This window comes from Chiloscyllium plagiosum, chromosome 22 (genome assembly GCF_004010195.1).
Source record: "Chiloscyllium plagiosum isolate BGI_BamShark_2017 chromosome 22, ASM401019v2, whole genome shotgun sequence".
In the NCBI taxonomy this organism is placed as follows: domain Eukaryota; kingdom Metazoa; phylum Chordata; class Chondrichthyes; order Orectolobiformes; family Hemiscylliidae; genus Chiloscyllium; species Chiloscyllium plagiosum.
The window spans coordinates 11460531-11476856 of record NC_057731.1 but is presented as its reverse complement, the minus strand read 5'-3'; the positions used below and the strand labels follow the sequence as shown (position 1 = coordinate 11476856).

The 16326-nt window shown below is 42.0% G+C and overlaps 1 protein-coding gene across 4 annotated transcripts in view; it reads left to right on the top strand.

Moving 5' to 3' along the window:
- Positions 1-16326, top strand: part of sgms1b (sphingomyelin synthase 1b) — a 70443-nt gene that overhangs the window by 13620 nt on the left and 40497 nt on the right. For 3 of the 4 annotated variants that reach the window (XM_043712390.1, XM_043712387.1, XM_043712388.1), the window contains exon 2: positions 5798-5864. The exons of the other annotated variant lie outside the window; for it this stretch is intronic. The gene's annotated coding sequence lies outside the window, so the exon portion shown is untranslated. The remainder of the gene's footprint in view (positions 1-5797; positions 5865-16326) is intronic. 4 annotated transcript variants of the gene reach the window in all.

Genomic DNA, 16326 nt, shown 5'->3' with positions numbered 1-16326 from the left:
AGGTGATATGTGTGGAGGTACAGGTGAATCTTTGGTGGATATGGAAGTTTCCTTTGGGGCCTTGGAGGGAGGTGAGGGCGCGAGTCTTGCACCTCCTGCGGTTGCAGGGGAGGGTGCCGGGAGTGGAGGTTGGGTTGGTGGGGGGTGTGGATCTGACGGGGGAGTCACGGAGGGAGTGGTCTTTACGGAATGCTGTTAGGGGAGGGGAGGGAAATATATCCTTGGTGGTGGGGTCCGTTTGGAGGTGGCGGAAATGGCGGCGGATGATGTGCTGTACATGGAGGTTAGTGGGGTGGTAGGTGAGGACCAGTTGGGTTCTGTCCTGGTGGCGGTTGGAGGGGCGGGGCTCAAGGGCGGAGGAGCGGGATGTGGAAGAGATGCGGTGGAGGGCATCGTCGACCACGTTGGGGGGGAAATTGCGGTCCTTGAAGAAGGAGGCCATCTGGGTTGTGCGTTTTTGGAACTGGTCCTCCTAGGAGCAGATGCGGCGGAGTCGAAGGAATTGGGAGAATGGGATGGCGTTTTTACAGGGGGCAGGATGGGAGGAGGTGTAGTCCAGGTATCTGTGGGAGTCGGTCGGTTTGTAGTAGATGTCCGTGTTGATTCGGTCGCCTGTCCAGGTGAATTTGAGGTCGGGGTGGACTGTATCGGCACCGCCTCATGCTCCCACGAGGAGGTTGAACAGTTCATCCATTTCACCAACACCTTCCACCCCGACCTCAAATTCACCTGGACAGTCTCAGATTCCTCCCTCCCCTTCCTCGACCTTTCTATTTCTATCTCAGGCGACACCAGGTTATAGTCCCAACTGGTTTATTTAGAAGCACTAGCTTTCAAAGCAGTGCTCCTTCATGTGGTTGTGGAGAATAGAATTGGAAGACACAGAATTTATAGCAAAAGTTTACGGTGTGATGTAACTGAAATTATTTATTGAAAAAGACCTGGATTATTTAAGTCTCTCATCCTTGAGAATGACCATGTTGGTTTCAGTTCTTTCATACATAAATCGCAGAACTTTTTTAAAAAAAAAAGTTGCATTCTCAAGTGAACTTTAACAATTGGTGTCATGTCAGCCCAGATAATGTAGTGAAGGTGTGAGCTTCCCTATGAGGCTGTGCCTCGATGGTCAGACTTATTCTAATTTAAAACACAGATTTGCAGATTGTTACATGGGGTCATGCAGTTTTTGAGCAAAGTAAAATGTAATTCTGCAAGTAAAAATTCACCACACCAACTTGTGGGTGGGGGTGGGGTGGTGGTAGCGGGTTGTGTCTGTGAGAGAGTGACTGCATTAGAGTCTAAAGGGGTTTCAATCTGTCAGAGGGTGTATGTGGGAGTATGTGTGAGCATATGAAAGGGTCTGCGTGTGTGTATGTGTATAGTGCAATGGAGTCACGTGCTGTGACATGAACCCAGTGTCCCGGTTGATGGCCTCAACTGGGACCTTGGGTTCATGTCAAACTATAGGTGACCCCCATTGCACTATACACACGCACATAGACACTCGTGTGGACGCACGCACACACACACCCCAGACCCTTTCATATGCTCACACATACTCCCACATACACCCTCTGACAGATTGAAACCCCTTTAGACTCTAATGCAGTCACTCTCTCACAGACACAACCCGCTACCACCACCCCACCCCCACACGCAAGCTGGTGTGGTGAATTTTTACTTGCAGAATTACATTTTACTTTGCTCAAAAACTGCATGAATCCATGTAACAATCTGCAAATCTGTGTTTTAAATTAGAATAAGTCTGACCATCGAGCACACCCTCATAGGGAAGCTCACCCCTTCAGTGTGTTATCTGGGCTGACATGACACCAATTGAGAATGTAGCTTATTTTTTAAAAAGTTCTGCGATTTATGTATGAAAGAACTGAAACCAACATGGTCATTCTAAAGGATGAGAGACTTAATAAACGATACAGGTCTTTTTCAATATATAATTTCAGTTACATCACATGGTAAATTTTTGCTATAAATTCTGTCTCTTCCAATCTTACTCTCCACAAACACCTGATGAAGGAGCACTGCTTTGAAAGCTAGTGCTTCCAAATAAACCTGTTGGACTATAACCTGGTGTTGTGTGATTTCAAACGTTATCCTCATTTGGAGTTAGACTCTTTTGTAGATGATTGGACCAAGATTGTACTGAGGTTGGGAGCTCTGATGATCAGTAATCATGTTACTGCTGAGCAAATGCATTTGACAAGGTTCTCCATGGGAGACTGATTAGCAAGGTTAGATCTCATGGAATGCAGGGAGAACTAGCCATTTGGATATAGAACTGACTCAAAGGTAGAAGACAGGATGGTGGTGAAGGATTGTTTTTCAGACTGGAGGCCTATGACCAGTGGAGTGCCACAAGGATCGGTGCTGGGTCCACTACTTTTTGTCATTTACATAAGTGATTCGATTTGAGCATAAGAGGCATAGTTAATAAGTTTGCAGATGACCCCAAAATTGGAGGTGTAGTGGACAGCGAAGAAGGTTACCTCAGATTACAACGGAATCTTGACCAGATGGGCCAATGGGCTGAGATGCGGCAGATGGAATTTAGATCAATGTGAGATGCTGCATTTTGGGAAAGCAAATCTTAGCAGGGCTTGTACACTTAATGGTAAGGTCCTAGGGAGTGTTGCTGAACAAAAAGACCTTGGAGTACAGGTTCATAGCTCCTTGAAAGTGGAGTCGCAGGTAGATAGGATAGTGAAGAAGGCATTTGGTATGCTTTCCTTTATTGGTCAGAGTACTGAGTACAGGAGTTGGGATGTCATGTTGCAGCTGTACAGGACATTGGTTAGACCACTGTTGTAATATTGCGTGCAGTTGTGGTTTCCTTCCTATTGGAAGGATGTTGTGAAACTTGAAAGGGTTCAAAAAACATCGATAAGAATGTTGCCAGGGTTGGAGGATTTGAGCTATAGGGAGAGATTGAATAGGCTGGCGCTGTTTTTCCTGGAGCATCGGAGGCTGAGGGGTGACCTTATAGAGGTTTACAAAATCATGAGAGGCATGGATAAGATAAATAGACAAAGTCTTTTCCCTGGGGTGGGGGAGTCCAGAACTAGAGGGCATAGGTTTAGGGTGAGAGGGGAAAGATATAAAAGAGACCTAAGGGCAACTTTTTCATGCAGAGGGTGGTATGTGTATGGAGTGAGCTGCCAGAGGAAGTGGTGGAGGCTAATACAATTGCAACATTTAAAAGCCATCTTGATGGGTATATGAACAAGAAGGGTTTGGAGGGATATGGGCCAAGTGCTGGCAAGTGGGACTAGATTGGGTTGGGATATCTGGTTGGCATGGACGAGTTGGATCGAACCTGTACATGTCTATGACTCTAAATGCCACTTACTAGCACTGATGGACCCTTGCATCAGATTGCTGATAATCAAAAGTAGTCTGGGAAACAACTGGCGTTGGATCTACCTTGTTATTATGGACTGCATGTTGCTTTTTAGGTAATTTTTCTCATTGATTAGGTGTCAATATTGGAACTGTACTGGGATAGTTCACCTATAGGCATGGCTAGTTCTGCAGTACACACCTTCAGTGAATGTAGTCAAAGCCTTAGAGTATCCAGTGTTTTCATCAGTTTCTTAATATTAAGTGGAATAAAATCACTTGGCTTATGATTGGCATTAGTGATGCTGGGGATCTCGAGAGGAAGCTGAGTTTGATCATACACTCAGCACTTCTGGCTGAAGATGGATGCAAATGCTTTCGCACAGATGTGCAGGTCGCTGCACCTTTAAGATGGTATGTTTGTGGAATGCTATTTCTCCTATTCAGTTGTCGACCACCATCCATGAATGGATGTGACAGGACTACATAGTTTGCATCTGATCCATTGATTGTGGGATTGCTTAGCCTCACCTGTCAATCATTGATTCTGTTGTCTGGCGTGTAAGTAGTCCTGAGTTGTGCCTTCACTAGATTGACATCTCATTTTTATGTAAGCCTGTTGCGTCTGAAATGCTGTCCTCATTGAACCAATGTTGGTTCCCTGTCTTGACAGCAATGACAGTATGTGGAAGATACCAAGCTTTGAATTTGCACATTACAATTAAATACAGTTCTGACAATGCACAGATTTGGTTTGCTAGGCATGTTTGAAATTATCCCATTTCTCCAGTGTTACAGAACACCATGGAGGGCGAATTCATTGTGTGTTTGTGTTTATTCAGATTGATCTTTGTCATGAAGGAGTACTGATTCATTAGTTAAGAGGTTGGTGGGGATAAGCTGTTGGTGGTATTCTGTCTCGGTGTTTGAAATGGTAACATGAGACATGGGTCTTAGGGGGTTAAAAGTTGATAACTCCTAGAACAACACAGACTGATGGTTCTGTTGTGACATTCATCCCAAGGGATAATGATGGTTGTGTCTGACACATGTCTGTAACATGTGATTCTGAAAGTGTGATTGTTAAGCTGTTGTTTGACTAATTTGTGCAGCTCTCCCAATTTCGGCACAAGCCTCCAAGTGTAACCTTTAAAGGCATCTGGATGAGTTTGGAGGGATGTGGGCCGGGTGCTGGTAGATGGGACTAGATTGGTTTGGGATATCTGGTTGGCTTGGATGAGTTGGACCGAAGGGTCTGTTTCCGTGCTGTACATCTCTCACTCTAAATGCCACTTGGTAACACTGGACCCTTGTGATTCTGAAAGTGTGACTGTTAGGCTGTTGTTTGACTAATCTGTGCAGCTCTCCCAATTTTGGCACAAGCCTCCAAGTGTTAGTAAGGATGACTTTGCAGGGTTGATAGCTGGATTTACTCATGTTGTCTCTAGTGCGTACATCTATGTTGGGTGGTCCATCAGATTTTATTCCTTTCTTTAGGCTTCGTGGTTCTTTGGATATTTCTGAATGGCTTATGAGGATATTTCGGAGAAATTGAGAGTAAACCATGTGGGTCTGAAGTCATATAGGCGGTACTGGAAATGGGTGGCAGGTTTTGATGCCTAAAGAGAGTCCATTAATAAATCAGATTGTTAACATCGTTTTATGGTCTCCTTTAGACTCCCTTTTCATGCTCAATTTATTCAGTTCAAATTTCCCCATTTTGCCATGATGGCATTTCCAGTTTATGTCTAGACCATTTGTGTGGGTCTCCAAATGACTAGTACAGTGACGTTGCCACTGCGTTATCAACTCTCCGAACTCCTGAACTTTATTTTGTTCCTCTGTAGAGTTGTTTTCGGCACTGGCTGTGTGTTGCCTTGGGAATTTAATGCTCAAATGTAAACTACATTTTGGTGCAAGAATTTGCAGCTATCAATGTCTCAGGATATCCTACAGGACTTCATTGCTATTGAAGTACAGTCACTGAAGTAATGTTTTAAAATATAGCATTCTTTTTTATGCACAGCAAATCTAAACTAAATTCATGTGCTTGATGTACAGGAAGGAAATGTGAAAATGTTTTTCAGTTTAAACTTTGTTTTCTGAATCCCTGGTTATTGCATAAGAGATAACAGGGATGCTGACCTAGACCAGTTTATTATTAACTACCCCTGTTAATAAATAAGCCTTATTGCTAGTATGCAAGAGACATTTTTGTTAATTATAGTGCAGCGTTTAGGTTACAAATGAAGGTAACATTTGTTGAATCAGTACAAAGGAATAGCAGGTAAGGGGAAGTATTTTGTACTGCAGGATACTTAGACTAGTTGACTTTCCCATCCTGTTTAAAACAAAAATGCTGCTATGTGAAATAATGTCTTGGCTTGACACCACATTTTAAATTCTTATACTGAATGATTTGGAAAACTTTGTTTTACAGAGCCATTTTTCCAGAGCCTTAGTCGACCATGGTTTCATTTTAAGCTTGAAAAAGTGGCATCAAGTTGGTAGGTTAATCTAATCTTACCAATTTTCTTTGCTTTTCTTAGTTCAGTGTTTGTTTTCAAGTTTAGTGACTATAAGACTTTTTCCCAGTCAACAGCAGTGAATATTTCATTAGCTAATAATTGTGTTTTTCAATTAAGCATTAAACTAATACACCATTGTTATTCAACTTTGTGCATTGTATTAAAATAAGCTTAATATTGTCACATCCTTGAATTAGTTGGCATAATACAGTGGGTATCAACTGTTCCTGTCCAATAAAGTGCATTGTCTGGTCATGGGTTGTTTTGAGTCTTTGTGTCTGACCTTTAGATAAGTTAGCAATGTTGGGCAGATGCTAATTCTATAAGTGAACTAACTTGAATTGGGAGGAAAACTGGCCCATAATAAAATATACTTTTGCCTTCAACTTTGAAGAAATTTTAAAAAGAACTCAATCCAGCACTTGCTATCCTCCAAAGGAACAAACAATTTCATCCATCTGCATCTTCAAATGATCTTAATATTGAACTTCGCATGATCACCATGTTCCACCTAAAATCAGTCAAGTTGCCAACATTCAACAACTCTTCTATTTCACTGGAAATCAAATTGCTTAGTTTATCTTCCCACAGAGAGGGGGAGGGAATGTTGGTGTGTTTATTAATTTATTATGTATTAAGGATAATAAGTACTAATTTTTAAAATATATTTTAAGAAAGTCTGTGTTTCATAGTCATAGCATATAGACAGTTGAACATTGCCTATTTAATAAATGTGATTTTTTTTTTAAGGAAGACTTGAGAAAAAAGCTTAAGTCATGTGTGGGAAATGGGATCTGTCGTCCCCCATTTATTACCTGGTGGTGATACAGAATGTTGGGGATAGTTGTAAAAGTTGTTTTTCAGGCTGGAAGAAGGTACAGTGTAACACTCCTTAGTGTTCAGTACTCTGACCACTGCTTTTTTTTCTTTTGAAATTTGAAGATGGCACAAAACTTAAGTGTTATGAGCTTCCAAAAGGATATAGACAAGTTGGAATGGTGGACACACAAAAGATGAAATTTAGCACAGAGAAATGTGAACTGGCCTATAAAGGAAGACATTATAAATTGAAGGGCAATTGTAAAGCAAGTATAGAACCGGAGAGGTTTGTACATGCACACATTGTTGAAGTTGACAGCTCACATTGAGATAATTAACAAGGTATATGAGAGTGGGAAGATCCTGAGCTTTTAAGAACTGACTTGTAGATTACAATAAAAAGGATTTTATGATGAACCTTTTAAAAATCTGTTTGACCTCAGCTAGAGATTTGTGTCCAATTTTGGCACAGCAATTTAGGAAGGGTGTTAAGTCTTTAGAGAAGGTGTAGAAAAGATTTGTGTGTTTACAGGAGCGGAGGATTTCGTTTGAGCTTGGTGGTTGTGCTTCTCAATGGAAAGAAAATTGGGCAGACGTTTGCAAGAAGTGTTCAAACTCCAGGGATCTAGATAAAATAGACAAAACCAGATCAATTTGATGGGTGATAGGGATGTCAAAAACCAAAGATTTAAGGTGCTTGGAAAAAGACAGCCTGGGGGAGGCAAATAAAACCGTGCGGATAGGATATGGTATGAGGAAAATGGTGAAGGATTCAGTTTTGGCTTTGAGAGTAAATTAGGTTAGCATCTGCAAGTCAAAATTTTTATTGTGCAGTTATAGGCAAAAGGTAGTGGAGCAGAGCTGGTGGACAGAACCATCTTGGACCTAGTGTACTGAGTGTCTCCCTCTGCTGTCTAATTGTTCTGGGATCCTAAGGGGTTTGTTTACCGGAGAGCACTCCGTTTACATTAACCAGTATGATAGGTTTGTGCGCTGTTTGTAGTCAGTTGGACATCTTGAGACTTATTCTTTCCATTTGATGCCAACGTTTTGGCTCCATTTAAATGTATTTAGAATTATTTCTTAAAGTTTTGGCAAGTTTCAGTCTCCTAGAGCATTTTACTGCTCGCTGTGTGATACATCTCCTTGCATGCAGTGAGAGCTTGTTTTTCTCTACTTCCTACTGTTGCCATCCAAGCTGCCACACCTTGCCTACATTCGGTTGTGAAGTATTGGAGTTGCATGTTTAACGGCAGTACTTCTCTATGGTGTGATTTGTTTTAGTATGTTATTGTAACAGTGCAGGGTACTTGAGTTGTGATTTAATATCATAGGTTCAAACAGTTCTTTGAGTGGATTTGTTGCGATAGTGGATGAAATGCTAAGTTGTGTTTTTGCAGCTACAGTATGGGCTTACTGAACAAGATTTTTTCCTTCCTTCATTTCCCTAATAAAACCTGACGCTCATTGTCATTGAAAATATTGTTCGGTGTGAATTGTCATTCTTGGAAATCAATGGAAGCATGTTACCTTTCTTCAGAAAATTACTTTTCATGTAAACTTCACGTAAATTGACTTTTATTTAAAAAGTAAAACCATGCATAGTTTTTTAATATTAGAATGGACTGCCCTTTGGGACATATGTGTGGAATTTGGAATTACATTTAATTCCTTTTGGAAGAAGCCTCTGGCCAGGACTCCAAATTATTTATTTAATTGTAACAGCAATTTTGTATAAAATCTTGTATATAACTTTCAGTTAAATTTTGGCAGAAATTTGACTGCTGTAGACTATTTTGTTGGCAGATCTCTGACAGTGTAGTGTCCAAGCAGCTTTGGCGACTTTAACCGTCCTCCAGGACTGTTGGACAGCCTTTTCTCGTTGCTAACGTTAACTATTTATGTGAAATTCATATGATGCTTTGTGTGGCAGACAGATTCATTAAACTTAATGAGTATATTTTAAAATATTTCTACTTTCTATACTGAATAACTCTTTAAACTAAACTTCTCTTCTCAACCTGATCAAATACAATTTTTTGGTATCATGACTGAAATCCTCTTTCATATCATTACAGGGTGGCTCAGTGGTCAGCACTGCTGCCTCGCAGCGCCAGGGCCCCAGGTTTAATTTAATCTTTGGATGACTGTGCGGAGTTTGCACATTCTCCCCGTGTCTGCATGGGTTTCCTCCAGGTTCTCTGGTTTCCTCCCACAGTTCAAAGATATGCAGGTTGGGTGGACTGGCCATGCTAAATCATCTATAGTGCCCAGGGAAATACACAGTTGCAAGGATAGGGATGTGGGCGTGCATCTGGCTGGGAAGTACTTCAGACAGTCTGTGTGGACTTGATGGGCTGAATGGCCTGCTTCCACACAGTAGGTACTCTATGGCTGTACTGAATTTTGAGAGTCGTGTAGCTCATTAGGTTCGATTATTGAACTTTTGCATTGGCGGGAAAGCAGTTTTCAAGAGTCGTGATGGGAAAAGAACACTGGATCCTGGTTGGAAAGCTAATGTCTGAAGTCAGACAATATGATAGCTATGGTTTCTCCTGGCCGGGACAGGGTGGTGTATTGTAATGCCACCCTGTCCCGAAGCTGCTTTTAAAATTAACGAGCCTGTTAATTGTATTCACCAACTTTGAGAGAAACTTGGTCAGGCTCATGTTTCCCTAATGCACAAAAGAATAGCCTAATCCAATTTCTGTGTGATGGAAATAAAAATTGAAATTATTGGAAATGTACAGGTCTAGCAACATCTATGAAGAGAGCGAGAAACAGTTGGTATTTCAACATCTTTTGTCAACAATTGCTGACAACGTGGAAGAGTCACCCACGTTGAGAGTTTCCAGCCTTTCCTGTTTTTTAGAAAAATAAGGCATGTGAATGAGGTACATTTTGGAGCACGTCATGGTTAGGGCTTTAACCTCTGCCCCTCAACTAATTGCCACAATTAACAAATATCTGAAATCCTTTAGAAACAAAATACCATGAATGGTGGAAATCTGAAATCAGGACCAGAAGTGCGATAGAAGCTCAGTAGTTTTGGCAGCATCTGTGGAGAGAAACACCAAGTTAATATTGAGAGTCCAAAGACTTCACAGAACTTGAATTAAATCATGTCCACACAGTTGTTGATTGTTTTGCTAATTTGTTCTTAACATCTCACAAAATAGTACATGTTTAGATTAGAGTGGTGCTGGAAAAGCACAGCAGGTCAGGCAGCATCCGAGGAGCAGGAAAATCGATGTTTCGGGCAAAAACCCTTTCTAATCTAAACTCTGGTTTCCAGCATCTGCAGTTCTCACTTTTGCCAAAAATAGTACATGTGCCTGTTTACTTATCATTAGAATCATAGGAATCCCTACAGTGTGAAAAGAGACTGCTTGGCCCATTGAGTCCACATCAACCCTCTGAAGGGCCCAACATCTCCCACTCACCCCACCCCACCATACATCTCCATAACCCCGCATTTATTGTAGTTAATTGACTTAACCTGCTGATCCTGGGACACCGGCAATTTATCCTGGACAGTCCACCTAACCTGCATGTCTTTTGGACTGTGGGAGGAAACCGCAGCACTCGGAGGAAACCCACGCAGATATTGAAAACGTGCAAACTCCACATTCAGTCATTTGAGCCTGGAGTTGAACCTGGATCCCAGGTACTCTGAGACAAGGGCACTAACCACTGAGCCATCATACCACCATTAGAAAAAAACTGACTTATAAATTTGAAATGAGCTGTAGAATTTCAGTTCTCTCTTTAAAAAAGAACAACAGGCTCTGTTAATATCCAGACAAAGAGCAGACCTGATGGGACAATGTTGGCATGTTCAGATATAAATCTACAAAAGACCTATTTTTCACAAATGAGCATCTCAGGAATTGTTAAATTAGATTCCCTACAGTATGGAAACAGGCCCTTCGGCCCAAGCAGTCCACACCGATCCTCCAAAGAGTAACCCACCCAAACCCATTCCCTACATTTACCCCTGACTAACGCACCTCATGCTATTGGCAATTTAGCATGGCCAATTCACCTGCCCTGCACATCTTTGGATTGTGGGAGGAAACCAGAGCACCTGGAGGCATCCCACACAGACACTGGGAGAACGTGCAAAATCCACGCAGACAGTCGCCCGAGGCTGGAATCGAACCCGGTTTCCTGGTGCTGTGAGGCAGCAGTGCTAACTACTGAGCCACTATGCCACCCCTGTTGAAATGTGCACCTGTTATGAAATTTGTGAAAGTAATTTTAGGGCCACAAATGGAAGAAAAACCCACATCTGGAATATTGATGTCTTCATTCTTTCCATGTGTGTAACAGCACTCCTCTTAACCTAACTTTAAAGTGTATAATTCCTTTGAAGGGAATAAATGACATTGGTGATAAATATTATTGGATGATAATTGCTGTAGTAGTGCTTGTAAATGCCCAAATGGATTGACATAAATATGCTCGGGAGACAGTAGCCTCTTGGGAAGCATCTAAGGAAGATAAAAAGATGCGCACAAGTCACTAAACCTTTCAGATCAGGTTGCAGCTCAGCAAGAAAGTGCATGACTTAGCGCAATAACATATGATAGTTAATGTGCAGTAGCAGTGCAGCAAATACAGCAAGAGATATAAGCTATGCTGTATTGACCTGAATGCAATGACCTGCTGGAAGTACACACAATCAGAAGTCACATGATACCAGGTTACAGTTCAACAGGTTTGTTTGAAATCGCAGGTGTTTGGAGCGCTGTTCCTTTGGCAGGTGAATCTGACTACGTTCACCTGATGAAGGAGCAGCGCTTCGAAAGCTTATGATTTCAAATAAACCTGTTGGTCTATAACCTGGTGTTGTGTGACTTCTTACTTTATCCACCCCAGTCCAATACTAGCACCTCCAGATCAGAAGTACACTTACTCCTCATTATTTGCTACCCACGTAATTAGGAATTTATCCCCAGATCCTATCTTTTCTCCCCTCATTAGCTCAGCTGGCCTCATTGTGCAATCCCTCATGGTACATATGAGTGTTAGACAGGAGCAGTATCTGCATTTTTTTTTTGCTAGCCAAGGCAAGTCTGTGCCTTTCAATAACTAGGGGCTGTTGCGGCAGTGATGTCACTTCCTCTGGGTGAGAAGTTCTGTGCCATCTGCCATGAAGAAGTGTCATAACATATCCAATTTATTGAGTGTCCACACTGCAAAAAGTATATTTTCTGCAAGGTGCTTTGAGATGTCTTGAGGTTGTAAAAGCTGGAAGATAAAAATAAGCCTTAGTTGAAAGATGCCTGCTATTATGCTTTACCAAATGAGGTACTAGCAACCCAGCTATCTGCTGTTTTGATCTGATTTTACCTCAAAATATTCAACAAGTTAACATTTGAAACCATCACCAAAACCCAGCAGAAGTGCAAAGGCATTTGTATACAATAGCTTGACAATACTTTATAGGAAACTAGGTATTTAGTGGCCAGTGTGGGTCTTCCCTTGGACTAAGAAAACCAGTGATGTAAATCCTGTCACCAGAGAACTGCTGACCAACTAAAAGTTGAGAACTCTTCATTGAAACATTGCTGTTGAGTGGTGAGAGCTGATGGCAATGTACCTATTAGAGACTGGGAGACAATGTACGATTTCGGGCCAAAAATGTGTAAAGGTAGGATGGAGGTTACAGGTTGAAATTGGCAGGGGGAAGGGCAGGAGAGAGGTGAGATGTAGGCCTTCAGTATTCTCCTCACCCTCTTCCCCCCCCCCTCCCCCCCATAACCATGTATCCCTTAATCAAACATAGCCCTTTTTACATGAAGGAAACTCCCTCTTTGTTCCCCAACCCCACCCCTTATAAACTGGAAACTTGCACCATCTAGTGACGGAAGCTCTGAGCCACATCTGCCCGAGGTAGGGTACAGAAATTTGGTGCAGGTTAAGAATACCAGCCAGAATAGGTGCTAACGACAGAGACGTTAAAGCTGAGAGCAGAGATTGGCATTTGTAACTGGGGCAAAAATTTGAGGGAGGTTGCAGAGGAACTGAAGGCAGGGGCAGGAACTGGAGGAAGGCCAGAGTGACTAAGTGTAGGGGAAGAAGCAAAGGTGTTGAGGACTGACAGATGCAGGCTGCACAGGAAATCTGTAGCGAGCAGTGTTAAATTGAAACTCTCCACGTGCATGTTTGTCACTATTGTATTAAATGATGATAAAATGGAACTAAGTTATGAGTCATTTTTAAATATACCAAATCGCTGGAAATGTGATCATTTTGAAACATAATTTAATGTATGGACCCAGAACAAAAGTAATAACTTAATGCAACACACCCAGTTTTAGTTAGCCAGTTACATTTCCTACTTTTTGAATACTGTTTAATTTTCACTTCTGTCTTTTGAGTGGAAATGATTCTAATCTGCATTAGTCACAGCAGTGATTCAGCGGTGCTTCATTTCCTCTGACAGAATTTGCTAACATGCAGAAGGTGATTTGGAAATGGAAAGATTCATTACCGTCATTTAGAAATTTTTTATTTTATTGTTTTGATCATTGTTTAAAATGCCTTTTAACTTAATTGCGTTGTTTCAAGGACCTTAATTCTACCAAAACAGATTGAACTTTGGTTTAAGCTTTACTTTGTTTAAAACAGCCGGGTGGTTGCAACTTGCATTTTTACACATTTTTAATGTGGTATAGACATTTCGAGGCACTTCAGTAGTGAGAATGAGTGGTGTCTGTAGGTGGGAGAAATGATGGGGAGGAGACTAAAAGTTTGATGTTTGAATGAGCTTTGAGGGTGGTTTTTGAAATGGCATCAGGAATGTCCGTGCTGGCTACAAGACTCTACAAAGTGAGAGAGACAGTTTACTTCGAGAGATAAAGTTTGATGTAAGAACTGTTTGAATGGCCTTTGTGGGTCTTAATTGCTGCACTCTTCTGGTAATTCATCATCTAACCACAGTTACAAGTACACATGGCTCATGTCCAGCTTTATGTGAGGGACAGCCCCCTTGCCAACTTTGAGTATAAATCCTCTGTGAAGGATTAGATATTTATCCAACTGTGAAAAGTGGTTTACCGTTTGTTTCAAGTTCCCACAAAGAGGAACTGACCCAGAGGGTTTCAAGATTGATATGACCAGTGCTATTTATTCTGCAAACTGGACTGGTTTGATGATCCCTTTGCTTTCCAGCTTTCTGATTTCTGCCTCTATTTTCACCCATAAGGCAATTTGCACAGGGCAGACCTTGCAGAATCATGGAATTATTTGCTGGTCAATATGTAAGGTGGCCTTGGTTTCTTTTGAAGATCTGGACCCCTGGGGATGGAGTGTTGGGGGGGGTGTCTCTGTTCCATGATTGATCAATAAACACTCGCAATTGGTCTGGTTCTTCAAGACTTCATATTAATCATGGTCGGGCACAGATCACCCAGAAACAGAGGTTAAACACTTCCATGTTCCTCAGAGGAATTGCGCACATGACTTAAAGCAAAGACGTTTTATACTTTGCTTAGAGAGGTTCTGGTTGCAATTGTACAGTTCATTTAAACAATTATCAATCAATTTAACGATATGATTTTATTGACAGCAACTCAGTCCAATGATATTTCCTGGGAATCAACCTTGTTTTCCAACATCCAAGCTACTCTTAATTCATGAACCTAGTCTCTGCACCTGCACTTGAAAGTCAGTTAGGATGGCCAGTAATGTCTTATCTCATCGAGTTATTTGTGTTGTAAAGGAAGTCTTGTCTGCTAATCTTTGTAGAGGCGCACTGTGGTCAAGTCAATTATACAGCTTTAGCAGGGTTAAAAGCCATTTTATACAACTTTAAGTAGAATTGTCAATTTGCAGCCTAGAAGCCATTTTGTCATGTTGTTTGCATTATGAAGCCATTTTATTACCACCTAAGTTAGTTACAGCATGTAATAAGTGGTTGTTCCTGACAATAACTAGTTACCTCAACCTGACTTTGATAGTCCCTAGGTTTTCCTGGAAAAACTTCCAGGTATTTAATTAGGACTTCACTCAGGCAGCCATTTTTCTAATCACAAAATGTTGAGCCAATCGAGGCGAATCTTTCTCAACCAATTTCACCCCATCAAGCTTGGGCATAAGCCTTTTACTACACTCTGGGAACTGAAACAGCTACTTCTCCTAAGAGACTGGAACCAAAGTTGTACCTTTAATCTATAAAGATTCACCAGTACAGGTTCTCAGTCTAGCTGAGATCTTGCACAAGCTTAAGGGTTGGAGTCCAGAGCGAATTTTAAAGACTTGTCCTATGATCACTGAAACAGCTGCACCGATACTGACCTCTATTAGAACCAGGTGGATCATGTGCAAGCTGCAAACTGGTGGACTGTGGGAGCGAGACGTACCTGGCTCCTTGACAGCCCTTCCGACTGTTTTGGAACCCGTAGGTTCTCCCATTTCGTAAAGCATTGAAGCTATCTTGGAATCTGAGATGGACACAGCAGCTGACAATGCCTTTGCTGTCTGAAGAGGACGATGAATTTCTTCCAAGACTCCCATTGTGCAAGAGATGAGCTGTTGTGCGTTACACACTGACCGTACCAGAGGCAGAGATGGAAGAACCTGACCTGGTGCTGAACTGCCTAAGGAGAAGTTACAAAATAAAAGAACTGGCCCATGTTCTCTGACTTGGGGAGGGAACTAGGTGGATCTCACAGAATGAGTTCCATGATTGGGGCTGTTTCCCTAGCTGACAGATAAGAGTCGGAATGGCCAAACTAGTCCTGAACAGGTCCAGACAGCGGGCCACGGAGGGGGTCATTAGGGATGATTTCCTGCCCCTCCTTCACAGTTATAGAGTCATAGTCATAGAGCCATAGAGATGTACAGCATGGAAACAGACCCTTCGGTCCAACCAGATATCCAAACCCAATCTAGTCCCACATGCCAGCACCTGGCCCTTATCCCTCCAAACCCTTCCTACTCATATAGCCATCCAAATGCCTCCTGAAGAGGACGATGAATTTCTTCCAAGACTCCCATTGTGCAAGAGATAAGCTGTGCGTTACACACTGACCGTACCAGAGGCAGAGATGGAAGAACCTGACCTGGTGCTGAACTGCCTTAGGAAAAGTTACAAAATGTCAGAGCCCGTGTGTCCTTGGCGAAGGAGCACGTGGTGTCCACCAACACCCTTGAGTGTTCAGGGAGAGGTAGGCACCGCAGGAAGTGGAGTGTATTATTTCCCCCTCCAACTCTATTTTGATTTAATCCCTGCCCTTCCTTTCACTGTTTGATCACACAGCATTGCACTTGGTGTTTCCTTTCTTCCTAGTGGTGGAATATAAATAAAGATCTACACACTTGTTTTTCACTGTGTGCGACACTGGCACACATGCGGAATGGGTGCTGGGGAAAAATGAGAACTATTACTGTCAGGTGGTAGTGTAAGGGGAAAAAAGGGGGAAAGAAAAAGAAAAAAGTGTCAGAGGTTCTGTTCACGCTGAGCTGGTCTTGAGGGAGCTGGATCAGTGTCAAAGACACTCTACGTGTAAATAAAGGGTGACTTGGTGATAGGATACAGGCCTCTGTGGAGTTATTTCAGTTTTAGTAGCAGTAATAAGTCACATTTTGGCCTGCTATCTTGCTTACAAGAGGC